General features: G+C 45.9%; 1 pseudogene; it reads left to right on the plus strand.

The window, feature by feature from the left end:
* The first annotated feature begins 7,443 nt into the window (after positions 1-7,443).
* Positions 7,444-7,562, plus strand: LOC120589305 (uncharacterized; annotated as a pseudogene).
* Positions 7,563-9,906: the final 2,344 nt, after the last annotated feature.

Raw genomic sequence — 9,906 nt, forward strand, 5'->3', positions numbered from 1 at the left:
CCTTCCTCTGCCCAACCCATCCTGCACCCCACCCAAAAGTGCTGGAGCAGAGAGAGGGCTCAGGCATGTGATACTGAGGGAAAAGATGCCTGCTGAGGGTCTGGATAATCCACAACCTGGATTATCTGCCCTTGAGTTTGTACCTACATAAGCAGGTGGCCTATATGCAGACAGGATGTACTGGGATGAGCCGTGGGGATCAGGTTAACACCTGGTTAGAGAGAGAGAGGGAGGGAGAGAGAGAAAGAGCTCAGTCCCTCCCACCCCCTCCACTTATCTCCCATCTAAAGCATTAATTCAATCAGTCACTCATTTTCTTCAATCAATCATATTTAATATAATATTTAGCATTACTATGCACTGATATACTGTCCTAGGCACTGGTGCTCAGGTGCAATCAATACACAAAGGCCTCCTAGATCTGGTTTCCTGAGAGAGGGATTCAGGGGAACACATGATTTATTGAGGGCAAAATCTCAGGAGAAGGGGAGGGAAGCAGGGTGGGGCAGAGGACGGGCTGAGCAAAGACATGCTCTCATAGCTGGGGTCTAATTTTGGTGTGATCCTGTAGGGCAGCTCTGGATGAGAATGGAACCCAGAAAGGATCACCCATTAGGCGGGGAGACTGGTCTTTTTTCATCCTCTACAGTCAGCTAATTGGCTGCCACTTGCTGGAGTCTCCAAAGAAGGGGCAGCCAGGAACCCTCAGAGCCAGCACTCACAGCCAGTCCAGGGGTTCTGGGTGGGGCATCAAGGGCGTCCTCTCGAGGTATAGCCTGAGAAGAGAAGAGCCTGCTGACCTGGGCAAGCCTGAGTCCTGATCGTGCGCTTGGCAATCCAGAACTGGGCCTCAGCCATTATCTGCCCTTGTCTTGCCTTGTTTCTGCCACCATTTGTCTCTGTCCCTGGTTCCTGCATCTGATCCTGCCCTCCCTCTTCTGGAGGTTTATCTGAAACTCGGGATGAAATGCTGAGTTTCTTCAAGAGCGTCCAGGAAGCTGGGGCTACTGAGTCATTCCTGTTGACCGCTTTCCTTGCCAATGGGGCTGTTGAGCCCCATTGCTCCTCTTCTCTTGTGCTTTCCCTTTATTGGTTGTATCCATCCCCATCTCTTTTTGTGGAGAAAGGACAGTTTAAGAGAAATTGATTCTCAAGGCTTGATTTAAACGTCACAAGGTACATTCTCTGGAAGGGAAGGGTGGGATCTGGGCTGGCTTCCTTAGAAACTTCAGCATAGAAAAGACACCTCCTTTCCCTCCCTCCTCCCCACTCCCAAATTCAAACAGGGACTGGAGGAGAGGAAGAGATGATTGTTTTGCCCAAATGCTGGGGGATGGATAAACTGAACCTTCCTTTCCTCTGGCATAACCCTGTTTGTAGAGGTGATGGAATTCTAAAGCAAAAAGCAAGAGAGAAAAAGAGCATTCTCTGAGGGCATTTGGCTGCTCTTTTACACCCCAAATCACACAGAGGGCCCAGCGTCATGCCCTCCACATCTCCCTGGTCCTCCTATGTGGATTTCTTGTGGTATGCCATACACACACACACACACACACACACACACACACCCTTAAATTGTTGAAACCAGAGCTGCTGGCTCTAGGGAGAGAGGTGAGGAAGCAGCCTGGACAGGTGTGGGTGGCCAAATACCTTTCCTTCTGGGAGGTGATACTTCCACTACACCTCCACAGGTTTCATGTGAACCTCACCCTTGCCTTGGCCTGGTGTTGGCAGGGTGGGCAGGAGGAGTTGAGCTGGCCCACTGCCAACGAGGAAAGCATTCTTAACAGGCCCTTGAATTATTAGCACATCAGTTCTTTCAAGGATCAAATCTGGGGGAAACTCACCTTAAAGAATAGCAGTAGGAATTGGGCCTAGATTACTGGGTGAATTTCAGTGATGGTTGAGAGGAGCACTCTGGAGAAGGTTGGGGAGCATCCATTCTCCCCAATGTATTGGCTGAAGGCAAGGTGTGGGGCCAGGATACAGTTCAGGGTCTGGATTAGAAAAAGTAACCCTGGAGGCCCAAAGCATCTGGCATCTCTGAATCAGAGGAAGGGACTGCCTGACTGAATGTGTCACCCCCATTAGGCTGGGGTTGGGGCTGTAATTGCTGTAATTCGTTGATGAATGCAATTTGCAGCTGGCTTCTCTCCCTGTGACAGGCTTCAATTAGAGCTGCCAGAAGGATCTGGAGTGGGAGGGGGAGCTGAGATGTTTCCAACTGTTTCTCTTGGTCCCCTCTCAGCTTTCTGACCCACCCCCAACAAGAGGGAGTTTTTAGGTTAATTAATTGTCCCCCCCTAAACATACCCCCAGAGATATAATTTGAGAACAAGTGGTACTGGAGTGGAGAGGGAGAAAGGTATAAAATGAAGGATACCTTCCTGTAGGCTGGTCTGGGATGCTATGGATTTTAAAACGTGACCATTTTCAATTTAGTTTAGTTTTTTCTTATTTATTTTGGAGCTTCTGAACAGCCTGTAGGGAACAAGACTTTTGAGCCAAACTCCTTATTTCAATCTTATAGCCACCTCTCCATCTCATCAAAGGAAAAAATATGAGGCAGAATGGTGGAGAGAGAAAAATCAGTTTTTCATAGATATATACTAATTTTAATTTCAAAGGACTGTAGGGACACTAGAGATCCTTGAATCCAATGGTTTTCAAACTCTTTTCAAAAAAGCGATGGGAATGTTTCTTCCAATGAAATCTAACATAGAAGTTCAATGTGTAGAACAAGTCAGGACTGATCCAATTAAAGTGAAAGTGGGGGCTCTGAGGGCCCTAGACTATTCTCCCCCATTCCTGCCTCTGTGGCCTCCCTATGATATCTGTAAGGTCTATTTAAGATGACCAACTCATTCCAGTTTGTATGGTTTTAGCATTGCAACTCCTGAATCCCAAGAAATCTGTGGAACCTGGGCAAACCAGGACAGTTGGCTCCTTACATTCAGTGGAGCATAAAAAACCACTGACTTAGCTCCTTTGATCTATTGATGAAGATACTGAGGCCAAGAGATGTGACATGGTTTGGAGTCCCATAGATAGATTCCTCATGCCCAAGAGTAGTATATATATTGGGAGGTAAGTCTTGCCCCTCCTTCCTGTATCTCTGTGAGAGGTAAACTGTCTCTCTCCTGCTTCAAGAACCTTTCTAATGAAGCCTTCCTGCATTCCCCTAGAAAGAGTTATGTCCTCCCTCCCAGTTCTTCTTTTAGAGTGTTTATAATATAGAGTCATTTTTTATCTTGTATCTTTCTTCCTATTTGGACTGGAAAATTCTTGGTTCCATGTCTCATTCATTTCCTATCCCTCAGCTCCTAGTGCAGTGTCTGGCTTAGAGCAGGCATTCAAAAGATGGATGGATGGATGGTTGGATGGATGAATTGGAAGATGGATAGATGGCATGAGTGGGTGGATAGAAAGATGGGTGGATAGAATGCTGGGTGCCGTGTTGAGGCCTTTTGGATGGAAAAACTGGATAGATTCTCGGCAAGCTCCTCTTACATCGATTCCTCCTAATATGGCCATTTTGCTTGAATTTGGTTTTCAGAACACCTAACATACCTATATTTAGAGGCAACAACCGAAGCAGCTTCCCACTGCAGTTAGAAGTCATTTGTGGCATCGCTTTCCCCTGTGCAAAGTTATGGTTTAACTACACAAATACAATATTTGATGAAAATACCTCAAATAGGCAGCTGATGGCAGTGACGAATACTGTCTGAAAATAAAACAGTTTAAAATATCAACCAAGGATAAGTGTAGGAGGCAAGGAGAGAGGGTGAGCAGTTGGTGAATATAGGCAGCAAGACGATCAGGACTCAAGGACTGGACAGGCTGGAATCCTGATAGGATGTGAGGTGCACATCAGAAGAACCTCCCACTTATCAGGATCAAGAGACAATAGGATAGAAAGCTTCAAAAGGAAGAGGGGAGTGGTGTTGATCACATTTGGAAGTAAAACATTATACTAAATGATTTTTCATGATTCTTTCTTGACCTGCTATTAATTCAGCTATGATTTATTGAGAGTCCATTCTGACCCATGTTTAGAGACAAGCACTTTCACTTACATTGTTCTCAGCCCGTCGGGCCCGGGGGCAGGAAGACAGTCAACACACTCCCGGTGTACATTCTTCTCGGGCGATTTCATGCACACCCATGGTTTTACCACAGCAGTTACACCAACTCCGAAGTGTTCATCCCTAGCCCAGACCTCTTCTTGAGTCCCACACCTTACCTCTACCTCACTGCTGGATATCTCTCCTGGATGTCTACAGGTGCCTTAACACTCAAGAGACCCCACTTTGAACTCATTTGTTTTCTGTCTAAACTTTTTTTCCACTGCCCCGATTCCTTATCTCTATTCATGGCTCCTGACCCACTTAACACCCAAGTCAGAACCCGGCCATCATCCTTCTCTCCCTCCCCTGTCCCCATCCCCTATACTGGTCACCAGGGCCAGTAATTCTACTCCCTAAACACCTCAGATCTGTGTTTTCCTCCTCTTCCCCAAGGGAGCTGCCCTAAGTTCAGGTCCTTACCATTTGTCCCTGGGTTATCACCCTAGTTTCCTCAGTGGTCTCTGACTTTCCCATCTTGTACCCTGGGAATCTATTCTTTACATAGTTGCCAGACTCATTTTTCCAAAATGCAAATCTGATCAGTCACCTCCCCTACTTAAAGCCTTTTGACGATAGCTCAAATGTCTTTCAAATAACATTCAAACTCCTGAGCATCTGCAGCAAAGGCTTTCATGGTCTGTCACGCTTCATCTCTCACTCAGCTGTACCAAATCATGGCCCTTGCTGGCCATGCTCTCACTTTGGACAGACTATTCCTGGGACCTCGGAATGCCTCTCCTCCCATTTTCACTGATTTAATTCCTCTTCATGCTTCATGACTCAGCGTTTTGGGTGTCACCTCCTCCAAGCAGACTCTTTGACTACTCCTTCGCTCCTGAGTCTGGGTGAGGTGCTCCTCCTCTGACCTCATATTGTCCAGTGCTTGTCTCTTCCTTACCTCTGATTGCACTGCAGTACAGTTGCCTGTTTATTTTCCTGTTTCTCCCACTCCAATGTGAAATTTCCCCGGACAGGTAGGCTGTTTTTCATGCCTGCATTCCTTGTGCTGAGTGTGTTGCTTGGCACACAGTGTTCCCAGTAAATGTTTGTTGAATGAATGTATGTCCTCCTGTAGTTCAGTGTGCCCAGGAAATGTTTGTTGAATAAATGTATGTCCTCCTGTCGTTCTCTATTATCTATGGGCGTTTGATCTCATCCTTCCTCTTGAGGAGGCCAATTCAGTTCAGTTTAAGATAGGACTCAGGATGTGCTGTAGAAATCAGTACATTTTTCTCTCTCCCCCTCCTCTGTCTTCCTCAGATTTTGCTGGCAGCCACGCCCTTGGCACAGACACAGGCAGCTCAGTCTGCAGAACGTCAGCTGGTAGCGAACAGCCCTTCCCTTCCTCCCTGGCTCTGTCTTCGCTCAGCACAAATCGTTTTTCCTTTTTGGGTGTTCAGAGCTCTGATAGAAGAGGGCTGGGTGGGAGGGTGACAGTGTCGGGCTGTGTGCAGGGAGGCGGAAAAGGGAGGTGTGGGAGAATCAAGGCATGGATGGAAGCACTACTATGCAGGCCCTTTTGAGGGAGAAAGAAAATTTAGCTCTTTGGGGCTGTCTGGGACAGAGCAGTTGAGATTGCTTGTCCCTTTTTTGCTCCCTGAGAGCAGAGATTGCCCTGATGATGTTTAGCCTTCTAAATATTGGTCAGCTTTCCAAGGGAGGAGGAAGGGACAGAGAGAGAGAAAGAGAGGGAGAGAGAGAGAGAGAGGGAAATTGTTATGGATTTTCATACTGGCCCTGTATATTTGCTTGCTACCCCTGGGCAGACTCTTAGGGGTAAGACTACTATATATATATATATATATATATATATATATATATATATATATATATATATTTTTCATTTTCATTTTGCAGAACATAGGAAAAGAGAATCTATCAAATACCTTATTCATTTATTTATTTATTTATTCATGGGTGATGCCAGATGCTGGGTGCAAAGATGAAAAAGGCTCAGCGCTGTTGGAGCTCACTGTCTGAGGTGGGGTGAGGCCTGTAAATAGATATGTTACAACACAGCCTGGTAAGTTTGGGATGGCTGTGAGAGCAAGGGGCTTGGTGGGCTTAGAGGACAGGTCACTCTGTCCACAGAAGGCATTAGCTAAGGAGGTGACAATGGCCCTCCAGGAGAGATTTCTGCACAGTCTTGTTCTCATAATAGCTGCTTCCAACTTCAATTCCTCAGAGGAGATTCTCTTTAACGCTTCATGAGGAAAGTAGTAGCATATATGGTAGGAAGAATACTAAATTTGGAGAAGACCACATGGTTTTAGATTCTGGCTCACCAACTCCATTCATTCATTCATTCATTCATTCAGTAAATGTCCCTGGCTCGAATGTGAGACCTTGAGAAATTGACATTACTTCTCTGAGATTCAGTTTTCTCATTTACATAATTGGGATACTGGGCACACTCACTCTATGATTCTTTCTGGAGGATTACATGAACTGATGTACATGACAACGTTTTGTAAACTTTAAAGTACTTTGCAAATGTGATCTGTTATTTATCCTTCCACTTATGCATTCATTCGGTCAGCCAGTAACTATTGAGTGCCCTATTCTAAGGTCTGACAAGCCCTTCTTCCAGGCAGGAACCTGCTTTGTGCATGTGTGTGTGTGTGATCAACCAGCAACCATCTGCTTTGTCTGAAGGAAAGTCCCAGCTTCCCCAGCCCCCAGCCCTCACCTTCAGCTGCAGGCAGCCAAGGACTCTCCCCTTTCCTGTCTCTCCCTAAGCTGATGGATGCTGGTGCATGGAGGAGGCCAGCAGGGTGCATGACTCACCAGCCTTAGTCACCCTGCTACCAGTACTTCTTACAAGACAAAGACCCCAAATAAAAACATGGCCGAAGAGCAAGGTAGTGTTCTAGGCTGTGTCTCTGTGGGGAGTCTGAGCCACCAGGAAGGGAGCGGGATTCATTATTTTGTACTTTCTCAGCATTGCCCCCCCAAAACTCACATCAGAAGCATCCCAGAGAACCCCAGAGCTGAAAGGTGGCAGAGATGGAGCCCCTGGCCTAGTGGTGAGTGGGAGACTGGAGGTTGCTTTTTCACCATAGTCTAAGCCACATCATCACCTCTGACGTGTGTACAGTGCTTTACAGTTTATAAAGCGCTTTCTCTCATTTGATTCTCACAAGAACCTGGGAGGCTGTTACTAGAGAGGCAGAATAGTATAGAGGTGGAGTGCGTGGCCACCGGAAGCAAACAACCTGCATTTGAATCCATGTCTATTGCATGTCAGCTGTGGAATTGGGTAAGTCCCTTGACTTCTTTGTGTCTCAGTTTCCTCATTTAAAAAATAGAGGTAGTCTATGGTCATGCTACCCTAAACAAACCTGAATCCGTCTGATCTCGGAAGCTAAGCAGGATCGGGCCTGGTTAGTACTTGGATGGGAGACCACCTAGGAAGACCAGGTGCTGTAAGTGTAAAAAAAACAAAAAAAAAATAAGGAATTGTAAGTTTACAACAAGGTCCCTGCGATCTGTGAGGGCGCTTAAAAAATTAAATAAACACACAAATAAATAAATAAATAAAAATAGGGATAACAGTAACTGCTCTATACAGTTTTTGTAAAAATTAATAGCTTACTTCTTTACTGTTGGTCTTCTCAAATTCTACTGGAAGCTACAGAAAGGAGGGGTCGTTGCTTTATTTTTTGGGTGTCTGGACTTTTTAGGACAGTGGCCAACACAGAGAGGTTTGCAAATATAATATTTGTGAATATTGCATGAGATACCAGACAGGAAGGTATTTTGTAATCTAAAAGAGACCAGGAGAGGGGCCCAACCAGTTAACTTCTTATCAAAGGCACGGTCCTGGTGACACAGAGTTCCCCGTGAACACTCGGTGGTTCTTGAAGAAATGCCCTTTGAGGAGTGTTTTGTGGTCAGAATACATTTTCTGTCTCCTCTCATTCTTTCATTCATTTGTTTGTTTCTTCACATGGCCAGCACTCCTTTAGTACCACTCTTGCCAGTCCCTGTTCTGGGCAACGAGCATAGAGTCATGTGAACAAGGCAAATCTTATCCTTGCCCAGCAAATAGTCTATGAGACAGACAGTCCCAGAGGATTCCAGTGTTGTATGGTGCCAACCCCCAGGGTAGATGGGTGCATGGGGGCTCTAGGGACACAGAATCCTCCTGTCACTCCTTCCCATAACTTATGTGGGTAGGGGTGGGGTCTGCCCAGCAGGGACTCTCCCAGCCCAACCTGAGATATCCCTTTGCTCATGGGTCCAGGGTGGAAAGCAGGTGGGGAAACTCTAGGAAAGACCCGCAGGAAGAACCCAGGCTGGGTATGTTCCTGCTCAGACCCCTGTGTCGCCTTATAAGATGTCTGTAGAGTCGGGCATGCCATTTCGGCCTTCTCCAATTAAGCATTACCAAGGTGGGGAGATTTGGAGTGCAGCCTGGCCAATGGATTATTTATTCCATCATTTGAATCACAATACATCTCCAAATTTTCCTTGATTTGGCTAATTCAAGAGATTAAGGCCCAGATGTGATGGGGGCAGGGTTGCCACTAAGTGTCACAAACCCCTCGTTTTGTACCAGCTGATGGGAGACCATAATTGCCCAGATGGTGGGAAAGCATGATTAGTCCTTCTTTTATGCCAGGCCCCAAGAGACAGGAATTAATCATAGAGCCAGAGTGGGAGGGGCTCTTTTCTCTCATCGCTCTCTCTTAAACTGGCAAGAAGGTCCCTGATGAACATGCAGTGGAAGAAGCTAGTTGGTCTTCCTGTTTAGTTCCAGTCAGGTTTACCTATAGCTTAGGATTCTGGCAGACTCTGCTGCTCAGTACAGCTTTTTCCTCCAAGGCTTCTCTCTCTGCTACATATTTGTTTTCCCTCTTTGCCTGCACGCTTCACTTCAACTCCAACTCACCCTGTTTTTATGTTCTTGGCAACACTCTCATCAAGGTCAAGAGTGACCTACTTACCAAGATTAATGGCCTCCAGGATTGTCCTCATCTGTTTGACCTCCCCATAGTGTTTGAAGCTGTTGGTCACGTCTTCCTTTTGGAAACTCTTTTCTTGTCTTCTGGGACTCCCCGCGCCTCCTTTTCTGATCTTTTCTTTTCCTTCTTCGCCTTCCTCTCTGCTCCTGAATATGTTGACAAGTTCCCAGTTTTCTGTCTTAGACCTTTGTCTGTTCTCTTGGCTCCCTCGGTGAGTGGCAGATACTGTTGGATGCCAATTTAACAATCATTCTCTTTTTCTTCTTGTTCTGGGAAGGCCACTCTTTAGGGGATGAATTATGACTGGTCCAAGAAATCACACTAAATAATTTATCTTTGCCTGTGATTTGTTTAAGGGTGGACACATGACATAGTCCTAGACAATGGGGCATGAGTAGAAGTTTGAGTGTCTGGGGAGGAATTTCAGAGAATGAATATGCAAGGAGAAGCAGCCCTTTTTGCCTTTAACCAAGTTGTGAGGATATGGTGTCTAAAGCTGCAGCATCCATCTTGTGAGCCTGGGGAGAAGACCAATAGGTTCAATCACCGTGATGCTGCCCTGGAGCTTTGATGTAGTTAAGCCAACAAATGCATCAATCCTGAGCCAGCCCTGCTATTCTAATTTTTAAGCTGCCGAAAGCAACCCTAACATATATACTAGGAGATATTAGCATCTCCCATGACTTCAACTACCAGCTCTCTGTTAGTGCCTCCCTAGTTTATATGTTTAACTCAGACCTCTTGTCTGCAGCATCACAGACATCTTCACTTGGATATCTCTGAAACCTAACATGTAGAACAAAACCCCA

The sequence above is a fragment of the Pteropus medius genome, unplaced genomic scaffold (assembly GCF_902729225.1).
Source record: "Pteropus medius unplaced genomic scaffold, Ma_sr-lr_union100, whole genome shotgun sequence".
NCBI lineage: Eukaryota > Metazoa > Chordata > Mammalia > Chiroptera > Pteropodidae > Pteropus > Pteropus medius.